Here is a 27,665-nt window from a genome sequence, read left to right as displayed (position 1 = left end):
ATGGATATTTGATGCTTATATTGTGGATATTTGATAATTCTTTTTATGGATTATCTTTTGGATTTTTTTTACAGTCACTTGTACAGGATTGTGGTGATTTTACGATTCCATGAGCTTAGGGTAGGTAATCTACTCATACTGTTGGGAAGTGGCTTGCAATGGAGGCCGAGGCCCTAAGTGGCTGCCAAGATAACTCATTGTAAGTTTGGTTAATAAGTGATAACATTTACACACTAAATGGGGATTAAATGAACCTAAAAAGATAATTGTTTATGTTCTTGCCCATTCTTTGAGTGCTTGTACAGGCTAGGATGGGAGTAGTGAGAATGCATGGTTGCGACCTTGCATTCTATTGTATGCCTCGTCAGTATGAGAGGATACTAGTGGCCACATGAGATCAGTATGGACCCATGGAGTTTAGCTAACCACCAGGGTAACTTGTACATCATAAATGCGATGACACTTTCCCACTTGCAGAGTAGGTTTCCTACATGTCATTGTGTGCCTCTGGGAAGTAGATGTCAGTTTTGTGTGATGGAACCCTTGAGTTAGTATACTTTTAGAATTCTTGGGCTTATGCTATGTGATTTGGATATCTTTTTTGGGACTTGAGATTATCTCCTCAGCACGGTGGGAGTGGACCACTTCGGTTTCACGCAGTCGAGTGGTAGTGTTTAATCACTCTTATCATTTGAGATCCATCCGAGACACTGTGGTTGGAGTATTCTTGGTTGGTATTTATCTTCATTATGTTCTTGGAGCATTATGATAGATGATATACCTTATGATGGATGTATTTACTGGTATGTTCCTTACATTGATGATTTGCATATGTTAGATGATGATATCTTATGCTTTACTTTGCATGTTAGTAGGATGTTCTTAGGAGAGAGATTCTTACTATGTTAATACCGATGATCTCTTTGGTGCTTTGGAATGTTATGCACGGAAGGATGGCGAGGATCCATGATGGTCTAATGGTGCAATTTACGGTTGGGAGGAACCGTGCACTTAGTTATTTATGTTTGTGATATATTGTTATCTCTTATGATGGATGTTTATATCTTTTGTGATGATGTATCATGTACAATGTATGGTTTCATTTACTTTAATTGCATCATGGATTAATATTAGATGATGATGTACTATATTTACATGGATGCTTATTCTTTCATACCTTGTAACATGTGCAGTGGATGATTGAGCAATTCTAAAATGTAATTACTAAAAGGACACTTGTCGATGGTTTAAGAATGTTGGATGTCTCATTGTTATTTCATAAGGATGTGATGTTAGATGAATGGTTAAGATTAGTTGTGATTCAACATTAAGGGATTCATGAAGAATGTAATTTGTTATGTATGTTATGTTTACTTTCATTTGAATTATTGCTATTGCTTCCGTTACTATGTATAAGTTGTGAATGGTTTATATACTTCATGTTTTAAAAAAAAATATTGTTTGGCAAACTTAGTGAAATTCTTTGGATCCCTTGGCGGGGCATTACATTTGGTATCAGAGCTCGAGTTTCAACATTGGGAGCTCTAGGTATATTTGAATGCCACTTGTTGTTAACTAGTTTAACAAAATGAAAACTTTGAACTATCATGTGTATCTTTTTCAGACTAAAAACTTGAAACTAAGTGAACTGAAACAGAACTTAAAACTATTACTTGCATATTTTTCATATTTCAACACTTAGCTTTGAAGACTAAAAATTTTACCTAAACCTAAAAGAGGGAAAAACTGAAAATTGAAACTCATTCTAGTTGCAAAACATGTATCATTCTATCTATGTTTTAAGGTAGTATGCCTTTGATTTGTGCGCATTAAGTTGCTCTTGTTTAGAATGTATTAGGGGATCTATTTCAGTAGTTGTTAAAAGAATGATGTTGGATCGATATGGTTTTCGATTTACCATTAAACTAGAATCATATTGCTCTAAGAGTGTTGTAATATCTCCAGTGGAATCATATCCCCCTGTAGGGAGGAAAAGGGATCAATGGGACCCACATAGTGAGTATCTTAGTTTTTTCATTCTTGTAGGCTTCTAAGAGTAAACCTAATCCCGGGGGGGGAGGGGGGGGTGGATGCAGTGCCTACCCCTGGTTTGCATTTTGTTATCGTTGCTGAAATCTTTTAGAGCTAGTTTTATGTTGTTGGTTAGCATCATTCTTTTGAGATTATCAGATATTGTGCTATGGATTCAATTTATTATGTGATGAGATTACTTAGATTTTGCATTTCATCTATGCATGATGATTATTTTCAGTGTTTGCAATTATTAATGATGATTAGTAAGATGATTTATTATCATATGTGTTTTCTTATGGATACTTACCCCATACTTGCATGTGTATGGTGTGCGTGTTTGCTTTGCGTGTTTGCTTTTGTATGGCGTGTCTGATGTGGTTAACAAAGGGAGTCGTAGTCACCTGCTAGTCGGGATCTACCCGATGCACGAATTCCTACCATTGTCTATTTAGTTTAGTATATATTATGCTTGTACATGCATGATTTTTATGCAGGTTGCAGGTACCAGGTATCGACTTCTCTGAATTGCCAGGATGAGCGTACCCTATCACATTATCTCAATGATAAGAGAGGGGAGATAAATTCTCAAGTCCAAATCCCAACCCTTTAAGCCATTTGTTCTAATTGGAAAATTAGGACAAGTATCTGAGTTGAGTACCCTCTGAATGCATCAGATGATGTAATTCGTGATATTAACCCTTGATTTGATTTTGTATGTATTTTGGCTATGATGGATTTTCATATTTTCACCTTGTGAGTCTTTGGTGTATTTTCTATTAATTAAGCCTAATTAAAATATTTAATTAATAGTTTAATTAAATAGAAAATTAATATGGTATTTAATATTTATTTTATTTAATTAATTGAGAAATTAATTAAATAAAATAATTAAATGTGAAGATAAAAGTTAAAAGTTTAAATTTGGAATGTGACAATATTTATTTTAATAATAATATATTTGCAGTTCATTTTTAAATAAATGACTAAATAATATTATTATTAAAGCTAATAAATATTTTAGCAAATTAAGTTTTGAAAATGAAATCTAAAAGTGGAAAATATATTTAAAATTATTAAAAGATTCTAGATTTCATGTGATTAAAATATAAATATATTAAGATTGAAAAATGAAATTATTAAAGTTAGTGCATGAGATTTAATAAATAAATAAATTAAATTGGAAAGAGTAAAGTAAATATTATATTAATGATTGTGTATTATTTTAATATTTGCTCACATAGGAGTTGGCAAATTCTCAAAAGTTGTCATGTAGACAACACTGGAGTTTGCACTCTAAGAATGCACAAGTTGTCTACACTTAGAAGTTAGCATTTTATTTAAGCACATGGTGTCTACAACCTTAAGACTCATCTAGAAGGTTGGAGAAGACCCATGCTTGGTTGTCATGCTTATCTTCTAGTTGTTTCTAGACACATTCTAGATGCATCTTAGAGGCCTTTAAATAGAGGCTCTCTTAGTGTGTTTGGGACAAGCTTAATGGAAGCTACAAGCTACAAGCTTTAAGCTAAAATGGAAGCTTCAAAGCTTACATGCATTGGAGAAACTCATACGCTCATATGTTTCTACATGCTTCTAAGATTCTTCTAGCACTTCTAGTCACTTGGAGGATTCGGTTGGCTTGGATCTTGGAGGAATTGTGAATGATGGAGAAGGAAGAGATTTTTTTCTATGGACTTCTGAGGCATGGCAGATTAGCATCACTGTCCAGGTGCACTCGTGATATTTACACATTCTCTTTGCACTATTTCTCTTCCTGTCTTCATTGTGTCTATTATATGTGTCTGAATACTCTTTGTGATTGAATCTATAATTTGAAATTTGGAATCTAGATATTTTATTTGGTTGAGAAGAAAACAATATAAAAACCCTAGTTCCAATTAAGGCAAAAATTAGATCCAAATTGGGTTTGGGTTCGAATTAGAGTCATATCGAGAAATAGATTTGAAAATGGTTTCAAATTTATAGTCAATCTATTAGAAGAATTTATGGATAAAATTTAGAGAAATTTTAATCCATCGTAATGAAACAACCCTTTCTATTCTTGAAATATAGATATACTTTTATGTTACAAATTTGCACACATTCATATATATATATATATATATATATATCTACATTTGTATATGTATATGTGTGTATATATTTATATATATATATGTATATATGTATATATATATATATATATATATATACATATATATATATACACACATATACATATACAAATGTACATATATATATATATATATATATATAGATATATATATATATATATATACATATACACATACATATATATATACATATACATATACAAATGTACATATATATATATATATATATATATAATCGCAGTGAAAGAAATCAATTTGAAGTAATTCGAATCGCACATGCCACAAACGTTTTTGAAAAAATGTTATGGAAAAAAAAATTTAAAAATATTTAATTGCTTAAGGGAGGGGCGGGTTTACCCACCCCCAGCTTCTTTTTATTTGTCCGCAGCTCACAGTAGTGTGCGTGGACAGTCTTCATGTGTACCGCCGCACAGCCATGACAAGATCACACGACCATATGTATCGTAGCGACTATGGTCGCAGTAAGACACGACCTTTTAAGAATGTCGACTAGCAATATGTAATTGTTTATAAATTGAGATAAAAACAATAATGATATTTGCAGGGCAGGTACAACAATTTAAAAACCCGTCCTTGCATTATATTCGCATACATATTAATATTTGCAAGGTTTATGTTATGTAATTTGATTTTGAGGTGTTAAATATTGTTCATCATATATATATATATATATATATATATATATATATATATATATATATATAGATATAGATATATATATATATAGAAAATTCGACTTCTAAAGTATGATGAAGTTATTAAATATATATAATAATAATAATTATTATTATTTAAGTAATCAATTAAGTCAAGAAAATCTATAATAAGTGATAATAGAATGAGTTTTAAATACTTCAGTTATCTATTATTTTGAGGATCTCAATTGACTTATTGAAAATGATAAATGATAATTGATTAATAATAATTTGTCAATTATTATTAATAGAGAAGAGATTTTGAATTATTAATTTGTATATTGTGGGATTAGAGAATAGATGAATTTTAATATTAATTATTTAATGTATATTAAATTTTATTTAATATATATTAAATAATTAAGAGGTGGTAATTTTATATTACGTTAATAATAGTTGTTTAATTAGGATGGTTTTAAATTAAGAGACTTTAATGATGGATTAAGATTTAATTAAGTATTATTAAATTGACAAATAACATAGCTATGATTTGAATTATTGTATTGATTATAAATTATTGATATGCCTTAAAGGTTAGTTAAATATTAACTAATGGGGTTTATGGAAATATAGTTTGATGAGTTTATTATTTATTAATGGTTGTTGAATCTAACAAACTATTAATAAATAATGGTTTAAATAGTTATGAACAAATTTTATTAGAGTTAATCTAGTGGAGATTATTTATTGATTGAAGTTTTGTAAAAGATAATAATATTTGGATTTGGATTATAATTGATTTTAATCAATTGATGTTCATTGAGTTGTCAATATAATTATATGCGATGGAGTTTTAACTTGAAATAATTATCATGACGAATTTGGTCACTATAGAATTATTATTATTGAATTAATAATTATGATATGTAATAGAGATTTAATTAATATAATTCTTTTAATGAGATTGTAGAAATATTGATATCGAAGTTGATAAGTCTTATGACTTGAATTATGACTTTAGATATTATATGGTTGTCGACGATGATAACTATTAAATTAAAAGACTCAAACTGTAGTAATACTTAATTAAGTTTCTAATTGAGAACTATTAGAATAATAAAAGTCATGGAATTGTGCATCTAGGTTAATTGATTGATTTAATTGATCATTTTAATAAAGTTATAATTCTTCTTAGATTGATAATTGGCTCTCTTATAATTTAATGAATAGTGATCCTTGATTATCTCGAAAAGTTGAAGTAACATTAAAGAAGAGTTAATCAATTAGAATATGGATCATAGTTAAATAAAGAGAACAATTTAATTTAAGGTCAATGATGATCAGTTTAATGAGTAAAGTATATTTATCCTTAAATTATTCTTAGAATATTATTTTAATTACTGGAAGGATAATGCTTTCGGGGAACAAATGGGTTGACTTGTAGGTCAAATGATGAAATTTAGATACTTGAGATATACTTGCAAATGAAAAACTAAAACTCCACACATGATTCAGCTGTGAGATTCTAGTAAACCAAAACATGTGTTTGCATCGTGTATTCTATATGCTTCTTGTTTTGGGTTTTTGGGTTGACTAGTGTTGACCAATCTTAGGTTGTTACCAGAGGCTCGGAGGTTATGAGATGTGATGGCATGTTGATCTTATTTGGTCTCTACCTTTATAAGCCCAACCATGGTAATGTGATTGTTTTCTCTATGAAATGTTTGTAATTACTGATTGCTATTGATCATCAGTCTTCATGTGTGAAGCTGAGATGTATGTGTATGAGACACTTGACTTAACTATTATTCTTGGTCATCGATCAGTTATCCTTGGATTATTATTTAGTCGCCATGATGAGACTGAAATGTTGATTTATTTCTTGATGATGTCATGTTGTGACATGTTTGACTCAACCATTTTAGAGTCTTCGATTAGTATAATTTTGAGATATTCTTGGTTGCTTGTTGAGAACCAATGGATATTGTGATTTATCTTGAGATATATTTTGGTTATTGAGAACCAATGGATACTTATGATTATCAGTGATGCCTTCAGTTTCCAATAGAGAACTGGTGTGGTCATGATTTTCTATGGATGCTTTTCCAGATGCTCATGGAGATTTGATGATTCTTATCTTGGAGATTTGATGATTCTTATCATGGATATTTGATGCTTATATTGTGGATATTTGATGATTCTTTTTATAGATTATCTTTTGGATTTTCTTTACAGTTGCTTGTACAGGACTGTGGTGATTTTATGATTCCATGAGCTTAGGGTAGGTAATCTACTCGTAGTGTCGAGAAGTGGCTTGCAATGGGGGTCGGGGCCCTAAGTAATAAGTGATAACATTTACACACTGAATAAGGATTAAATGAACCTAAAAAGATAATTGTTGATGTTCTCGCCCATGCCTTGAGTGCTTGTACAGGCTAGGATGGGAGTAGTGAGAATGCATGGTTGCGACCTTGCATTCCATTGTATGCCTCATCAGAATGAGAGGATACTAGTGGTCGCATGAGATCAGTATGGACCCGTGGAGTTTAGCTAACTGCCAGGGTAACTTGTATGTCATAAATGTGATGACACTTTCCCGCTTGTAGAGTAGGTTTCCTACATGTCATTGTGTGCCTCTGGGAAGTAGATGTCAGTTTTGTGTGATGGAACCCTTGAGTTAGTATACTTTTAGGATTCCTGGGCTTATGCTATGTGATTTGGACATCCTATTTGGGACTTGAGATTATCTCCTCAGCACGGTGGGAGTGGACCACTTAGGTTTCACGCGGTCAGGTGGTAGTGTTTAATCACTCTTATCATTTAAGATTCATCCGAGACACCGTGGCTAGAGTATTTTTTGTTGGTATTTATCTTCATTATGTTCTTGGAGCATTATGATAGATGATATACCTTATGATGGATGTATTTACTGGTATGTTCCTTACATTGATGATTTGCATATGTTAGATGATGATATCTTATGCTTTACTTTGCATGTTAGTAGGATATTTTTAGGAGTGAAATTCCTACTATGTTAATACTAATGATCTCTTTAGTGCTTTGGAATGTTACGCACAGAGGGATAGCTAGGATCCATGATGGTCTAATGATGCTATTTATGGTTGGGAGAAACCGTGCAGTTAGCTATTTATGTTTGTGATATATGGTTATCTCTTATGATGGATGTTTATATCTTTTGTGATGATGTATCATGTACAATGTATGGTTTCATTTACTTTAATTGCATCATGGATTAATATTGGATGATGATGTACTATATTTACATGGATGTTTATTCTTTCATACCTTTTATAATGTACAGTGGATGATTGAGCAATTATAAAATGTAATTACTGAAAGGACACTTGTATATGGTTTAAGAATGTTGGATGTATCATTGTTATTTTGTAAGGATGTGATGTTAGATGAATGGTTAAGATTAGATGTGATTCAACATTAAGGGATTCATGAAGAATGTAATCTGTTATGTATGTTATGTTTACTTTCATTTGAATTGTTATTATTGCTTCCGTTACTATGTATAAGTTGTGAATGGTTTATATATATCATGTTTAAAAATAAAAATAAATGTTTGGAAAACTTAGTGAAATTCTTTGGATCCCTTGGCGGGGCATTACATTTGGTGGAAAAATATCACTGATTGTATGGTGGAACAATATCAAACTTTGGTATAGCTTTCTTTAGACTTGTGGATTCTAAGACATGTAGCTAGAGTTTGAAGTACCACCCACATTTTACATTTCACTCATCCACGTCCACATCTGCAGTCACTGCCTAGATAGTGTTTCATCTATTCTTCAGTTTCCATGTACCCTACTTGTTGAAAGATTTATCAATTTCCCTATTTCTTGTTACGTGATGTACTAAATAATTAAAGATAAAAGAGTACAATAAAGCATCGAAAGCACATAATTATCCTTCCAAATGTAGAAGTGCTTTATATACACTATATTATGTGTGTGTACTGATATATTCCTTTTTTTTTAACATATTAACTATCGATCACACCATGTGTGTGTACTGATATATTCCTTTTGTTTTAACATATTAATAATCGATCACACCTTTGGGTGTAATGGGTATGTCATAGTGTACCAGTATTTTAAAGATTAAAAATGCAAACCAATTGTAGTTTTATTTGGATGTGAAAATTTTATTGTTGTCTATAAGGTGGCACTATCACAATTATAGATACATTTGTATGAGGAAATATACAATGTATCTATAAAAATAGATAATAAGTTGTTGATATATAGTTTATCTATTGAAATCATAGTTTAAAAGAATTGTGATATATCAAGATAATCACATAATAAATTAAAGTTGGAATAAATCTAATCCAATATTTATGATAGTTTTTTTTATAGATTGGTCAATCTAATAAAATGCATATATATATATATATATAAGAATATGTAAATTAAGCTATTTTGAATCTATAGAAGACAAGAACAAAAAATAGAAGCAACTTTCCTTCCACCCATCAAAGTCTGTTAATGCTCTTTGCAGAAGGTAATGACTCTAGCCCAGTAGAGGCATTGTTTGCATTTGTTTGATTTCTAAATTTGGAATTGTAATTTATATAAATCCTTTTCCTTATGGAAAAATAAATCATTTCACTTATTTCTATGGAAAGTATCTACACTAAAGTGTTGTTGGATACAAATCTAGTAATATATATGCATATAGAATTTTTATTTTGTTCTTGTCTACAATGCCATGTTTAGGAGAATATCTAATCATTGTCCTAGCTATGATGCCTACTAGACTAATTCCTTCTATATATAAATGGTATATGTGATAATTCTAGGTTTATGTAGGGGAGACCTGCCAAGAGCTGATTTACATGGCTCCTAGCATCTGTTTCTGATTCTAAGATACATTCATCAATCTGAAGAAGAGATATGACATGGAAATAGACTCTTTCTGAATAAGAGTCAAAGTTATAAATGCCTAGATACAACCTAATTTGAAATAACATTCTATTAAAGATCTTTGGAGAAAATATTATTTTATCTCTATTGTCTAAATATAAATACAACTCCAAAAAAATGATGAAAATAATAGATTATGAAGTTATGTGTTGGTAGTTATGTATTATGTTAGAAATGATTGCTTTGGATATGTTTTTCTTCTACAATATGTTCGTTTCTATTAGTCTAATTTGTTATCTTGTACACAAGTATTTTATTTACATTTTTAAATTGCCACTAGATTCTCGATGTTCATGTACTTATTACTTCAATTAGGTAGTCAATTGAAATAGTCTTACTTGGATACTTCCAAGGCTTTCTCCAATGGTTGAAATAATTAAAGATCTAAAATATTTTCAGTTCTATCAATAGGTAGAACTATTGATTTATTTGACATTAAAAATGGAAATTGTAAAATATATTAGTATGTTAAACCATGACATAGATTTAGTCTTGCTCCCATAGAGGATGCTTTTGTTGGCTCTCATAATCACAATATGAGGTTCAACTGCTTGTTAGTTGACAGCATCATAAATGAGAAGCAATAAATAGTGTTATAAGAATGACAATTCTAGTGTTCATGTTATTCATTATAATTTTCTTGTGCTATACAAAGATCTTACTATAATCTTTCTTTACTTCACGTGTTATTACAGACCCTAACTGACTTATCTCTTTAAATTGGCTTATAATACTTCAAAAAACCATAATATTAACAATGTCAGGTTAGAATTTTAGCTTTGCATAGGTAGTCACTTCTATATGTCTTTCCTTGTTAACAATAAAATGAATTATGGAAACAAGTTAAAGCCTAAGAAATGTCAATTGCCAAAACTTTTAGAAACTTCAATATGCTATATGAGATTTATAAACATTAGGTTTGCATTAATACCTACATCTATGCTCCTGCATATAAATATCTATATATGCATGTGTAAAACAAGATAAAACATTGATAGTAATTGTCAAGCTCCCACCAAATTGCTACTAATTGTAGCTTACATAACAATCATTACCAACGACTCTGAAAATGTATTCGAGGGAAATAGATTTGAAGTTGTAGGAAAGGAAGATTACATTGATCAAATTAAAAAATTATTGCACAGACTTGAGGGCCCCAAAATCATTAACAAGTACCAAAACTTGTCAAAATATTTTAAAGTTAGTTCTCTTATTGGGAAAGAAAAAGTAATCTCTCGAACTATTCTACAGATTTCAGATAAAGAAAATATCCTAGGATAGAAAAATCATTTGCATAGGACAAAATAGTCTATCAAACTACTCTACAGATTTGAGATAAAGATAAATATTTTCCATAATCTATTAATAATTCTTAACCTTCTATTTGTATAAAAAAGAAGTACATCTTTCTTATTATTACTGTCACAATCATAAGAAGTCAAATTTACACTCTATGATGATTCCCCTAAATCCTCTAGTAACCTGGTTTATTTCTAAAACACAACTATAATTTGGTTTCTTCTATATTTATATTGGTTTAATTCCTCTATGAGAAGCCCCTAGTTCCTAAACAATAGAAAAGTAGTCTTATGATTTTAGATTGAGCAAGTATTTTGAATAGGTAAAACTTTGAATACCCTCTTCACACTCAAGCATTTCCTCTAGAATTTTCTTGTTTATCTCATTCATTTCACACCTTTTTCTTCTTTCAAAACCCTTAAATTTATTTTCCTTAGTTCTTCCTATGTCTAAGATTTGTAGAACACAAGAGTAGCAACAGGGTGTGCACCTAAGGTTGAGGCGAGAAGAAGAAGCTTCATATTAGCAACAACATGCAAGTATTTTGTATGCAAAATTGGTCTCATTTGGCTTCAAACAAGTCTATATGGAGGAAATTTTTGGATTGTCAAGATTATGTGGTAGTAAAAGTTACAAGTTGTAGCTCCATGAATCCTAAACTAGCAGTGGAATTCAAGAATGATGTGGCTTTTGAAAGAGGAAATAGAGGTGGGTGAGTTAGATTCCATACCTTTAGATTTATGGAGGCTTGCTCTTGAAAAAAGTGCATGGCAAATAGAAATCAGATAAAATAATGCCAAAATGCAAAACTCAAAGTTCCCTACAACAATCAAGGGAAAACATGATAAAATAACCAACAAAAGATTCCCCTTCTTCAAATTTCACAAATAACCTAAAATCTTCTTCTACAATCTCTAGATGAAAAAGAAAATGTTTTCAAATACAACATCTTAATTGATTCTCATGTATATTAAGAAAAGAACAAATTTAGTGAAAAATGAAAAAATATCAATTCTTGCATAAAAATTTGGGCGCTGATCATTAAAACTATTGCATGATTGATGTTTCCATTCCTATAAATTTTGGAATAGCAAATGCATATAAATAATTTTGCATACCTAATTTACCTGTTGTTAAAAAGAAAAAAGTTGGATTTTTAAGAGGAACCCTCAAATCCACAAGAGAAAATTGGATGAGATCATGTCACTGTGGAAGTCAAACTCTTAGCGAGACAAACACTGCCAAAATTTAAACACCCATAAGAAAATACTAATAAAAAACATAGATGAAAAAGGTCATTAAAAAATGTTTCAAGTATCACCATAAAATGTGATAATCAACAACTGAAAGCTTAAGGGAGTGAAAGAAAATATGAACTATACTCACCAATTTCTCAGCTTCCCACCCCAACAAATGTAGGTGACCCAATTTTGATAGAAGAAGACAATGATGAAAACCTAGAAAGTCCAAAAATCTCCACAGTCTACTCTAGAAACTACAAAGGCGAACTAAATCTAGTTGTAGTATTTAATCTTGGCTTTGAACATTGCATCCAGTGAAGCCAACTATAGGTTTTAATGTGGCATTGAGTACTAATAATGGAGAGACTAAATATTCAAGCATGCAAATGGGCAACTGTCATGTCCAACAATAACGAAAGAATTATAGTTGTTTTATTTTGGAAACGTGGCTGCTTTTCATTTCTTATTTTTTAATAAAGTATAAATCTATGATAAGAATGGGGTAAATATATAACTAATATATAAATAAATACAATAAGTTTTAAATTATATATATAGATTGATATAGAATTTAAAGAATGGAGTAAAATATATAACTAATATGTCCACATATATATATATATATATATATATATATATATATATATATATATATATATATATATATATATATATATATATATATATATATATATATATATATATATCCTAATATAAAACTTATTATTTTTACTTATTATATATAAATAAATACAATAAGTTTTAAATTATATAGAATGATATAGAATTTAAAACATACTGTATTTACTTATATATAATAAGGAATTATAATAATTTTTATATTATCTCTCTCTCACACACACATTTATTTATTTTTATGTAATTTTAAAATAATTATATAAAAAATTAGACTATATATTATTAAATTTTAACAAATTTAAATTTAATATTATTTTGATTGAAGAGGATTTAATTTCAATATAGTAGATATAAAAATAATTAATATATAAATTGGTATGGAAAGCTTTGATTTTCTCTATATTTTTTCATATCAATTTTTTTAAAAATCTATAATATAAATATCATTTTACATTCATTAATTAAATAAAATCATATTCTAATATTTCTATAATTGATTTAAAAATAACAAATTTCATCATTATATTTACCTCTTTAATATATGTATGTATGTATGTATGTATGTACACTAGTGCATTTCACCCCAAATCGCAACAAAAAATTGCGACCAAGTTTATGGGTTGGTTGGTTGCGTTATAAAGCCAATTTTTGTTTTTTTTTTCATAACATGCCTGTGTTGATCGCAATTGCGAAAAATTAATTACGTCAAAATTGCAACACACACGGCAGCATAAAACCAAAAAAAAATGGCAAAAATGTAATTCACATTTCATTTGGCGAAGCTGCGAGTTCGGTCTCCATCAACATTGGCGTGAGGGAAGTTGCGAGTTCAGTCTCCATCAACATTGGTGTGAGGGAAGAAAAAAAGTTTGATCTCCATCAATATTGGCGCGAGGGAAGCAAAAAAGTCTGGTCTCCATCAAAAAGGGTACAAGGGCACTTCTACTACAGATCATTAACGGGTGCATTTGATTGTAGAACATTGTAATAAAACTTTGTTCCAACTTATTGCTATGATTGTAGACTTTCATTTGTGCTTTCCCTTTTGTTTTAGCTCTTATTCTTGCCACCTCCTTCATGCTCCGATCACATGGTATTTTAAAGTTTTTTTGGGGGTTTTTTTTCCACTTTTTATGATATGCAGTGTATCATCTCATTAGATTCTTCACTCATACTATGCGACTTTCCACGAACTGCCTATTTGGATTATGTTCATGATCTCTACTATTAGGAGAAACTCTGCACACTCTGTCTTCTCTCTACTGTGTAGGGTTCTAGAATTTTGAACACTTTTGATCTCCTTAGGGCTTGAAGAGCCTTATCTTTATCAGGTCTTCTTCCTTTGAAATGGATGTCATCTGAATTGACGTGCTGAGTTTCTTATCAAATGCAATTGGCTACTTTGCATAATCCACACTAATAGAAATAGCAACACCAACTACTTGTTACTCTGCAAGGAAAAAGTGAGCATCTTCTGCACCCCTTTCACAACTTTCATGCAATCTTTTGTGTCTGTTACAAAGTGCACTCCACATTTAATGATTTGTCTTGATAGAAGTCCTCTCCTTGGAAAATAACAAGCTTTTTCATTATTGAATAGGGCTTGACTACTATTCTATTTATCCTAGGAATGCCATGTAAAACTCTCTGCCATATATTGACATATTCAGGCTGTATTGTGTTTTTTAATGGACACTTTTAATGGATTTCTACCAAGCCACTACTTTAAGAATATGCTCTCTTTCATCAAGATTACTTTCTAGGATAGTTACTAAACTTTTTATGTCAATATTACAGTTACAAATATGCTTTCTTGTTCAACAACACAAAATCTGCCTTGTCTTCATAATTTTGTAAAGTTATATGATGCTCATCTTGCAAAATCAACCTTGACATTTTTAAAAATTCATTGAAGCATAGTGCATATTCCTTGTTTCTTGTATCATATTTCATTATTCCACAAAGTTTTTCTCATGATCAATTCATACAATTACATAGCCTGACAGTTCCTTAAATCAAATTAGCATACATATAGAAAAAATGCCCGGAGATGGCAGGTTGTGAAAGCAATCATATAGGGATGCAACGTTCCCGGCCTGTATTAATCCTTGAAACCTACCATGTGTATGAGGGCTTCGCACTACTAACAGTTGGCTAAACACATGGAGCGCATTCTTTAATTCAGATAATGCTTGACGAACCTTATCAGTAGTACATTTTTGCTTTTGAAGTGTTGAAGTTGAAAACTTCTGCATGGCAACACCAACATCAAAGCGTAACATGTAATTTGAGGGTGCCAAATGTACTACTCTTAATAATGTTCTTTTACAATCTTGCCACTGTTCTGATTCATAATGTGATCGAGCTAAATTGTAGTGCCTGCCCTGGTTCGCATTTTGTTATCGTTGCTGAACTCTTTTGGAGCTAGTTTTATGTTGTTGGTTAGCAGCATTCTTTTGAGATTATCAGATATTGTGCTATGGATTTAGTTTATTATGTAATGAGATTACTTAGACTTTACATTTGATGTATGTATGATGATTATTTTTAGTGTTCACAATTATTGATGATGATTATTACATTGCTTTCAGTTATTGATGATGATTAGTTAGATGGTTTATTATCATATGTGTTTTCTTATGGATACTTATCTCATACTTGCATGTGTATGGTGTGCATGTTTGCTTTGCGTGTTTGCTTTTGTATGGCATGTCTAGTGTGGTTAAGGAAGGGAGTCGTAGTCACCTGTTAGTTGGGATCTACACGATGCACCACTTCTTGCCATTGCCTGTTTAGTTTAGTATATATTGTGCTTGTACATGCGTGGTTTTTATGTAGGTTGTAGGTACTGGGTATCGACTTCCCTGAATTGCCAGGATGAGCATACCCTATCACATTATCTCAATGATAAGAGAGGGGAGATAAATTCTCAAGTCCAAATCCCAACCCTTTAAGCCATTTGTTCTAATTGAAAAAATTAGGACAAGTATCTGAGTTGAGTACCCTTTGAATATGTCGGATGACATAATTCGTGATATTAACACTTGGTTTGATTTTGTATGTATTTTGGCTATGATGGGTTTCCATATTTAACCTTGTGAGTCTTTGATGTATTTTCTATTAATTAAGCCTAATTAAAAGATTTAATTAATGGTTTAATTAAATGGAAAATTAATATGGTATTTTAATATTTATTTTATTTAATTAATTGAAAAATTAATTAAATAAAATAATTAAATTTGAAAATAAAAATTAAAAGTTTAAATTTGGAATGTGACAATATTTATTTTAATAATAATATATTTAGAGTTCATTTTTAAATAAATGACTAAATAATAATATTATTAAAGCTAATAAATATTTTAGCAATTAAATTTTGGAAAATGAAATTTAAAAGTGAAAAATATATTTAAATTATTAAAAGATTCTAAATCTCATATGATTAAAATATAAATATATTAAGATTGAAAAGTGGAATTATTAAAGTTAGTGCATGAGATTTAATAAATTAATAAATTAAATTGGAAAGAGTAAAATAAATATTATATTAATGATTGTGCATTATTTTAATATTTAAGAGTTTGCAAATTTTCGAGAATTTTCATGTAGACAACACAGGGGTTTGCACTCTAAGAATGCCCTAGTTGTCTACACTTAGAAGTTAGTATTTTATTTGAGCACATGGTGTCTACAACTTTAAGACTTATCTAGAAGGTTGGAGAAGACCCATGCTTGGTTGTCATGCTTATCTTCTAGTTGTTTCTAGAGACACTCTACATGCATCTTAGAGGCCTTTAAATAGAGGCTCTCTTAGTGTGTTTGGAGCAAGCTAAAAGCTTAAATGAAAGCTTAAATGGAAGCTACAAGCTACAAGCTAAAATGAAAGCTTCAAAGCTTACCTGCATTGGAAAAGCTCATATGCTCATATATTTTCTACATGTTTCTATGCTTCTTCTAGCTCTTCTAGTCACTTGGAGATTTTCGATTGGCTTGGATCTTAGAGAAATTGCGAATGATAGAGAAGGAAGGGATTTTCTATGGACTTTTGAGGCATGGCAGATTAGCATCAGTGTCCAAGTGCACTCGTGATAATCTCATATCCTATTTGCACTATTTCTCTTCCTATCTTCATCATATCTCTTATATGTGTCTGAATACTTCTTGTGAATGAATCTATAATTAAATTAGAATTTAGATATATAGAGTTGCAAAGAAAACAATAGAGAACTCATTAGAAAACCCTAGATCCAATTAAGGAAGAAATTAGATCTAAACAGGTTTGGGTTCGAATTAGAATCAAATTGAAATAGATTTGAAAATGGTTTCAAGATTTATGGCCAAATCTATTAGTGAAATTATTGGATAAATTTAGAGAACAACTACCTTTTAAGAGGAAATTCTTAATTCATCACAAATTGTCATGTCGCTGGCCCTTGGATAGACCCGAACTCTGTCATTCATAACTTTTTATCATGATCAAATTTATTCGATCGCTCCGGTCAGAAGTGGCGCAACTTGGCCCTCTCCAACATATTTCAATTTCAGCCCGATCCAACGGTTCATTAGGGAGATATGGCCCTCATACTGGAACTATTTTATTTAAAGACAGATATTTCTCCATTTTTCATAACCAAGAGTTCTTTATGCTTAAACTTCACAAAAATAATATATATCAAAGTATGGAATGAATTAAAGATATTATTGCAATGTTCCCTTAGTAGAATCTTATTTTTATGCATTAGTTTTATATGGTTTATTATCTAATCTAATTAAATCAAATTTAATTAAGATTAGGTAATTAATTATTAGTCAATCTAAGTAAATGGATTTTTAAACGAGGAAAAATTAAAAGAAAAGAGATTTTAATATAGTTTATATAGTGGACTTTTAATATTATTTAATGTATATTAAATACTATTTAATATATATTACATAATTAAGGGGTGGTAAAGATATTTAATGATGATTATTATGATGATTTTTAATTAAGAGACTTTAACGATATTGGTTAAGATCTATTGACTAGAGGTCATGGTTACATTATAACATTGTTATAACATTACTACGATTTGAGTTATTATGTTATTATAATACATGATGTATTATTAAACAAACTATTGAAATACCTTAATGGTGATTAGAGTTAACCAATGAAGTCTATGTAAAGTTCTCTAAATCGATTATTTATAGTTTTGATGAGTTTATTATTTATTAATGTTTGTTGGGTCTAACAAACTATTAATAAATAATAGTATAAATGGTTTAAATAGTTGTAATTAATTAGATTAGGGTTAACCTAGTAGAGATTATTTTATTGAAGTTTGTAAAAGATATTAGTTTTGGATTTGGAGTATAGTTGTGTGATAGAGTCTTATTAGAAATGACTATCGATAATACAAATTTGTTAAGGAAATAATTTGTATTCTTGGATAGAATGATGAATGTGGTCATTATAGAATTACTATTAAGATTTCCAATATATCTTGTTATTAAATATTAACTAGTCATTATTATTGATCTATGAATATGAATATTTGTGTATGACTTTTAACGTACAAATTATAGTTAGTTATTAGCCAACTGATATTCATTAGGTTGATGGTATGGTTGTGTAATTATTAATTAAATCAATTAACTAGAGTTAATTGAATTTAATTAATAACTATGTAATAGAGATTTAGTTGATATAATTCTTTTAACAAGATTGTAAAAAAAAAAATTGATATCAAAGTTGGTAGGTCTTATTCTAATGACTTAAATAATGACCTTTTATGTTTTAATAGTGAGGCTTAGTAATATTTAATTGAAAACTTTTTTATAATGTTTAAAGGTCATGGATTGTGTACCTATGTTAGTTGATTGATTTAATTGATCGTTTTAATAAAGTTATAATCTTCTTATTCGAAGGTTGATAATTGATTCTCTTATAATTTAACGAGTAATGATCCTTTGATTATCTCAAAAAGTTGTAGTAACATTAGAGAAGAGTTAATCAATTAGAATATGGATCATAGTTAAATAAAGAAAATAATTTAATTAAGGATCAATGATTATCAATTTAATGAGTAAATATTAATCCTTAAGTTATTCTTAGAATGTAATTCTTAATAATGGAAGGATAATGCTATCAAGGAATCAATTGAGTTGACTTGTAGGTCAAATGATGAAACTTAAGACACTTGAAAGTATACTTGCAAACAGAAAACTGGAAACCCCTACACATTATTCAACTATGTGAATTTAAAAAACTAAAACATGTGTTTGCATTGTGTATTCTATATGCTTCTTGTTTTGGGTTTTGGGTTAACTAGTGTTGACCAGTCCTAGGTTGTTACCAGAGGCTCGGGGGTTATGAGATGTGATGGCATGTTGATTTTATTTGGTCTCAATCTTTATAAGCCCAACCATGGTAATGTGATCATATGCTCTATGAAATGTTTGTATTTACTGATTGTTATTGTTCATCAGTCTTCATGTGTGAAGATGAGATGCATGTGTATGAGACACTTGAGCTAATCATTTTTGAGTCATCGATCAGTTATCCTTGGATTATTTTCTAATCGCCATGATGAGACTGAAATGTGGATTTATATCTTGATGATGTCATGTTGTGACATATTTCACTCAACCATTTTGGAGTCTTCGATCAGTATGATTTTGAGATATTCTTGGTTGCTTGTTGAGAACCAATGGATATTGTGATTTGTTTGAAATATATTTTGGTTATTGAGAACCAATCATTATTATGATTATCAGTGATGCCTTCAGTTGCCAATAGAGAACTGTTGTGGTCATGATTTTTTATGGATTCTTTTTCAGATGCTCATGGAGATTTGATGATTCTTATCTTGGAGATTTGATGATTCTTATTATGGATATTTGGTGCTTATATTGTGGATATTTGATGATTCTTTTTTATGGATTATCTTTTGGATTTTTTTTACAGTCGCTTGTACAGGACTGTGGTGATTTATGATTCCATGAGCTTAGGGTAGGTAATCTACTTGTAGTGTCAAGAAGTGGCTTACAATGGGGGTTGGGGCCCTAAGTGGCTGCCAGGGTAACTCATTGTAAGTTTGGTTAATAAGTGATAACATTTACACACTAAATGAGGATTAAATGAACCTAAAAAAATAAATTTTTTTTATGTTCTCGCCCATGCCTTGAGCGCTTGTACAGGCTAGGATGGGAGTAGTGAGAACACATGGTTGCGACCGTGCATTTTGTAGTATGCCTCATCAATATGAGAGGATACTAGTAGCCGCATGAGATCAGTATGGACTCGTGGGGTTTAGCTAACTGCCAGGGTAACTTGTACGTGATAAATGCGATGACACTTTTCCGCTTGCATAGTAGGTTTCCTACATGTCATTGTTGTGCCTCTGGGAATTAGATGTCGATTTTGTGTGTGTTGGAACCTTTGAGTAGTATACTTTTAGGATTCTTGGACTATTAAAAAAAATTTCTTTGTGGTTTTGATAGCCTATTTAGGACTTGAGATTATCTCCTCAGCACGGTGGGAGTGGACCACGTAGGTTCCATGTGGTCGGGTGGTAGTGTTTTTCCACTCTTATCATTTGAGATCCATCTAAGACACCGTGGCTGAAGTATTTTTGGTTGGTATTTATCTTCTTTTTTATCGTGGAGCATTATAATAGATGATATACCTTATGATGGATGTATTTATTGGTATGTTTCTTATATTGATGATTTTCATATGTTAGATGATGATATCCTATGCTTTACTTTGCATGTTAGTAGGATGTTTTAGGAGTGACATTTCTACTATGTTAATACCGATGATCTCTTCGGTGCTTTGGAATGTTATGCATGGAGGGATGGCTAGGATCCACGATGGTCTAATGATGCTATTTATGGTTGGGAGGAACCATGCACTTAGTTAATTATGTTTGTGATATATGGTTATCTTTTATGATGGATGTTTATATCTTTATGATGATTATGTATCATGTATGATATGTGGTTTCATTTACTTTAATTGCATCATGGATTAATATTGGATGATGATGAACTTTATTTACATGGATGATTACTCTTTTATACCTTTTAACATGTGCAGTGGATGATTAAGCTAAACTAAAATATAAATTCTAAAAGGACACTTGTATATTGGTTAGGAACATTGGATGTATCATTGTTATTTCATAAGGATGTGATGTTAGATGAATAGTTAATTTAGATGTGATACAACGTTAAGGGATCCTTAAAGAATGTAATCTGTTATGTATCTATGTTATGTTACTTTCATTCAGCTTGTTTCTATTGCTTCCGCAAGTGTTATGAATAGTTTTACTTTCATGTTTTAAAAAAAAATTGTTTGGCAAACTTAGTGAAATTCTTTGGATCCCTTGGCGGGGTATTACATAAATATAATAAAATTTGGGTGTCAGTGCCAAAATAGAATTTTCTCAAACAATTTTGATACATTTTCACTGCAAGCCCAAACTGTCCTTGTGCAAAGAAAACATGTGCTAGATATACCCACACATCAGGCATCTAAACAAAGATGTTTCCTGCTGCAGCTTCTTGAACCTATGTGAAAATTTCCTTTGCAATATCAAAATGACCCCTTTCGGCTAGCACAATGCCTGCCCCATTTGCAACATAGACATTTCCAGGTCTTTGAGCCAACACTTTATAATACAGTTCCCTAGCCTTATCAAGATGTATTCCCTCCGCATTTGGATCCTTCTTCTCATTGTGTGAAGCTGCAAAATAATTCTAGTTTCCAAGAGAAATGTCAGCATAAGCATCCTTACCATCTGATACATTTTGTGCAGTTTTAATTGTTTCTTTTACTTTAAGCCAGTCATCTGCTTTCAGTTCCAGGTTGCCAAGCATGGTAATCACATTTACTCAGGTTTTGTCCACCTTAAGTGCCTCCCCAATCAATTCTAGGCTTAGTTGGATCTCATTTCAAGCCTAGGCCATGGCTGCAAATCATAGATATGCATCCACATAATCAAGAAACTTGAACAATATTAGCCTGTACAAAAATTTGCTTTTTCAATGTCATGTAGCTATTCAAATAGGCTGGCAAGATTAAATAGTATGGTATATGAAATATTTTACATATTCAACAATGGATGATCTATATTCCAAGGGATCTTTTGTAGTCAAAATAGAAGTTTGAAAATTGTTGAAAATCTAGTATAAGTTTATGTTGAAAATGGTTCTAATCTTTTAAATTGAATTCACCAAATATAGTTATTTGAGAAGATGTTCTGTAGTCAATATAGAAGTTTGAAACATACAAAATGTTTTTTTTTTTTTATTTGTTTCGTAGAAAGATTTTGAAGTCAACAAAAGGAAAATCAAGTGATGAAATTTTGTTCCTCTTATGTTCAATGATATAGTTCTATTATCTTTTATTTTTTTATTTTTTTATTGAACATATATCTTAAAATTATTTTAAATAAATCTTAGGTTCAAATTTATTCAATATTTGATTTATTTTTCAAAAATAAGAAATTGTAACCCACTTGAAGATTTTTGTGACATATGACTTCTAAATGATCCATGAGAATTTAACTTATATCTTGAAAATATTCCAGATTGATTTGATTTACATTTTACATATATACATATATGTTTCTAGAGATATTTAGTTTATTTAAATATGTTGTTGCTTCTAATCTATCTACTGTATAGGTAAAATACTAAAGGTTTACCACACAAAGAATCTTTTTGATGAAATGATGTATTCACCAAATAAGAAGTATTACCAATGTAGGATGGAATGAATTATTTATTATATCATCCCCAAAATACCTCAACAGGAGACAAGAGGTAGTTGAATCATGAGCTTTCCATTGAGTTCGAAGATATTTTTAGAAAAAAAAAATTTATTTTTGGAGAATGGTTAACACTATAAAAGACAAGTTATCTAAATAGATTATTGAATTTTTTGTTAGAAAATATCAACTAGGATAAGATTATAAATCAAGGATAACAACATGATTTGGTATCCTATTTCCAAGATAAAATAGGCTACAAAGAAAGAAAAGTGGTTCACTCATAATATTCTAAAATGCTAATTTGGGTATAAATTGTGTCTTGTTGTCTTTATGGGCTTCATTTGGCTAGTCATTAGCTGAAAAACTAGGAATATATAAAGATCAAATAAATAGGGATAATCATTTATAGTTTTTGTATGAACACATTTTAGACTATTTTAAATTAAATATATTGATTTTCCTTTGCATTGAGTTGCCATAATAATTTTGTTTGCTTCAAATCCACATAGTAGATTAAATAAAATGTCTCATTATTTCTATATTCACCACTACTTATAGGTGAAAAAAGAACATTCAAGCATTCAAGCACTATTGTAATATTTTTTATGCAAGCTCACAATGTCCAATAGACTTTCAAACAACCAAAATGCTTCATCCCATGTATGAAAGTTTTCATTTATAAAATAGTTATTCTGTGGTAAATGAAATATTTTATATATTCAACAATGAACGATCTATGATTCTCTTGTAACATTTAGCAAATAGTTTGAATACTTGACTTTCTATAATATTTAGTTACTTGTATGCACATTTTTGGGGAGCCAAATGACAAAGATGAGCTTGAAATATTTGAATACATTCCTTTTCATATGAGTGATTATGAACATATGTCAAGATAGATTGAAATATACATATATATTTTTATCACACACTTATGTAGTGCACACATTTAGATATGTGTAGTTACTTTTAAACATGTTAATCTAGTGTAACTTATAAAATGTCTAATATAAGTCTAGGTTGAAAAAGGTTATAATTTTTTAATGGAATTTGTCAAATAAAGTTATTTCAGTAGATTTTTTTTAGTCAACATAGAAGTTTGAAACATAGAAAATGTTAGTTATTATTTTATTTGCTTCGTAGAAAGATCATGAAGTCAACAAAAGGAAAATTAGGTGATAAAATTTTGTTCCTGGGTAGTGCCACAATAATGGTTCCCACTTTCCATAATGAAGAAATTAGATGGAAAGTGGGGAAGCTAAATTTTAGGGGCTTCAAATGAAGCCAAATCTTTGAATGAAGGTCCCAAGGGGCTTCACTCGAAGCCCCTATGTCGATATTGGTGTGGGGGTTTTGAATGAATCTTAGGGCTTCATTCGAATCTGACATGCAGACCTCGTTCATACTCCTAATAACCGATCAAAAAAGCTTTTAAATCCAACATTTTTTCTTGTTTGTCCCATGGTTTCATGTATGAGTTGGTGGACTAGGGTGCTAAGAGGGAAGTCAGTAACATCATACCTTGCATCAGCATCTCTTTCTATGATGCAGGAGCACCTATTCATTGGATTTCTCATGGATAAATTCATATTTTAAATTATATTTAAATGGTATTCAAAAAGCAACTCAATTTAAATAGTGTTGTTACTTTATCCCATGGCAACTCAAGTGAAAAACCTTCTTCTTCTAGTTGATGGAAGAATTCCATGTCCTTTAAACACAAGAAAAACTTCAAAATTGATACTGGGGCTTTTATTGATGAATTCAACCCAAACACCATTTCCTAATGCCTCCATGAAAGTTTTTTGAGCCAACTCTAGTTCATCATGCTCAAAATGAAGAACCCCAGTGTTGTTCAACAATTCAATGGGTACATCTTCTCTACTCTTCTTCAGAAGAGACTTTGTTGTGTTAAGAGAATCTAAGGCTGCACCGGGGTCTGCTGAAATCAATAACTCACCCATCTTAATAAGGAATGAGCATCACGTGGATCTATGTGAGTTTCCTTTCTTAGAATTTCCAAAGCCTTCTCTCACTACCCTTGTTGAGCATATATATGGCCTATAGCTTTCAAGCTCTCACAATTCTTAGGGTGAACCTCCAGAACCTTTTCAAAATTTGAGAGAGAACTCTTAAGATCTCCCAATTTCATTTAACCTGTCCCAACCCAAAGTATGGCAACACAAAATCTTGTGGCTTCTGGCTTTCCTTGTCTGATGCCATGTAGTAGCGACCACCAATTTCATAATCACCTTTTCTATGATAAGATCGTGCAAGATTATAATATGAATGAGATTTCATGAGAGGGTGGTCTGTTGAAACAAGAGCTATCTCAGTCAACTATTCATTTGGATCTCCACATTGCTAATCACTTGGATCAATGCTTTTCTCTTTCTTCACAAAATAGGTTTGGTCCCAGAGTTTAGCAAGTCAAGAAATTGAACCATCTAGGTTAGTGTCTCCCCTCCCAAATGATTTCCTCAAAATCAATATAGATGGGTTTTCAAGGAGTAATCCACGTCCAATGGGAATGGGTGGTACTAGTAGTGGAACTTTAAGCCCTGTTTAAGTTTTCCTTTTCTACTTCCTTAAGTACTCATTCTAAAAATTAGATGGAAGCTTGGGATATTCTCTATACTCTTGAGAAAGCCTATGTATCGATCTGGAAAATGTTTTTTGCAAGATGGACTATGATTCTTGTCACCCTTCTGAATAGTGGAAATTTTTTAGATTGCTTTTGGAGGCTAGCCCTGGTGGCTATGCTAATGTAAAATTTAATATGTTTGAGAATGAATATGAACCTTTTTGTTAGTATTATTCTAGATGTTAAGTAGTTAGCTATAGATGCACCCTTATGTGTGATCTTTTTTCTTAAATCAATATAAAAAGGTGTGGCCCCTCAGGCTACAATTTACGTGGAAATGAAAAATGTAAAATAAACATAGATATGAGATAAGAAAAATAATAAACAATGGAATAATAACAAAAGCAATAGCCATTGCTAAATTCTACCCTTCTCATACTTTGTCACTTGCATAAGCTCAAAAGAAGAGATGCTATAAGCCCTAGAAAATACATAGCTATTGAACCTATGAATTCTCATAAAACTTTTCAATGTGGAAATCGTTTCTCATGATGCATCTGAAAAAGAAGTCTTGCCATAGATTTTTCTTAAAATCACAGTCAATGAATTTAAGGCTATAAGAACAAACATGCCTACCAAATATGACACTTTGGGTTTCAATGTTGAAACTAAAAAGCATCAACCTACGTTGGACAAAACAATTTAAACAAATTGAAATGGATTACCCAAATCAAGAATTGCTAAATGTCTTAATCAACTAGTTTTTACGCTCTATAGTAACGACCTAGTATTTATACCAATTATGCTAATTTTTGTGGAATATGTATCATAAATATTGTCTCAAATCCTTAGCCTACCCTATGGGCCCAAAACCTGTCCAGTTTGCAAGTACTAACTAGAATTCAAAAATAATATCTTGATGTGTTTGATAGATCATTGTTAATTGTCTGATTTCTCTTTATTATCGTTTCTTGAAGGATTGATGGATGGATGCTTAACCAATTGATGCCTTAATTATAAATATTTAAATGATTGGATGCTAGAATGGTTGATACTCGAATAGTTGATATTTGCCTGTATAAGTGACTGATTATTTGCTTGTTGGTCTGATTGTTTGGTTATTTTGATATTTGATTCCCAATTGATGATTGGTGGACAATTGAATGGTTTACTTTGATGGATTCAAGATTAATGATTTAAAAAATATTGATAGTGATGATTGAATGAATGCTGCTTTGATATATTGGTGTGTAATGATTTCATAAATTGATTCTTGAATGGATTTCTGATTTTGTATCTAGTTGAATGAAATAACATTTGATGGTGAGTTTCTATTGATCTTCCCTTTATATTTTATTTATAAAAGAATTGCCACCCTTCAAAAGGAATTGAGTCGCCACCCTTCATTTTTGCCTCACGGAATAATAATTTATTTCCAAATGATTGTTTGCTTCCTTCATGTTCTCTTCTCATAGAATGGTCTCTCCTTTATATCTTAATCCTTCAATACTCATAACTCTTTATTGCATTCATTTTGATCTTTCACTAAACTTAATTAAATTATAATTATATTACATGTTATTTTAATTTTTTATATTTTTACTTTTTATTTTTATTATTGAATGTCATGTCAAAAAGGGGACATTATAGCGAGATGCATTACAATATAGCAAAATAACAAGAACATTATTGAAACAAACTTATACAACATTCAAATTATAAAATCAGACTGCTGCAACAACACAAATTAACCTAACAGAAAGCATAGAATACCATTCCCACAATGATCAAACATTTACCCACTGAACTACACCTCTTCTAAATAATGTAAGATACTGATAACACCTTGATATTGCCATCACACATGTCAAATTAGACTGATACACACTAAAAGCCACCCCAATCAATTGTAGCTAACATTTGGATGCACACTTATAATTGATGTCAATCAGAATATTGAAGGTCTGAAATAGGGCATAGTGGTTGCTGATACAATAGGTACAAACTTGTAGAAAGCTCACCAGATTCACCAAAGTCTACATAACTAATACTTAGCATCAAAGGTTCTCCCTAGGCTCCTCGAAACCACCAAATATTGGCCCTAAAATAGGAGCCCTTCATCTTCAAGCTCTCACATACTTGCTCCGCTTGGTACAACACCCCATAGAGGTCATCTATTCACTTTCAACTTGGATAGCCTACAATATGGTCTTTGTATACAATTCATTTTTTCTTGTTTCAGTATATGGTTTGAACAAGTGTGGAAAAAAATCAGATTTTTATTATGAATTTTCTATTCACCAATCTATGTCAAACTAATTAGCAAGGTCACTTTCCTAATACTTTATGAACTGGATGCTATTC

At 30.6% G+C, this 27,665-nt stretch overlaps 1 pseudogene; it reads left to right on the top strand.

Moving 5' to 3' along the window:
• LOC149542550 (pyruvate decarboxylase 1-like) overlaps positions 1–27,665 on the top strand; it is a 67,554-nt pseudogene that overhangs the window by 28,391 nt on the left and 11,498 nt on the right.

This window comes from Cupressus sempervirens, chromosome 8 (assembly GCF_028749045.1).
Source record: "Cupressus sempervirens isolate cs-2001-9-10 chromosome 8, ASM2874904v1, whole genome shotgun sequence".
In the NCBI taxonomy this organism is placed as follows: Eukaryota; Viridiplantae; Streptophyta; class Pinopsida; order Cupressales; family Cupressaceae; genus Cupressus; species Cupressus sempervirens.
This window is presented reverse-complemented; position numbering and strand designations above follow the sequence as displayed.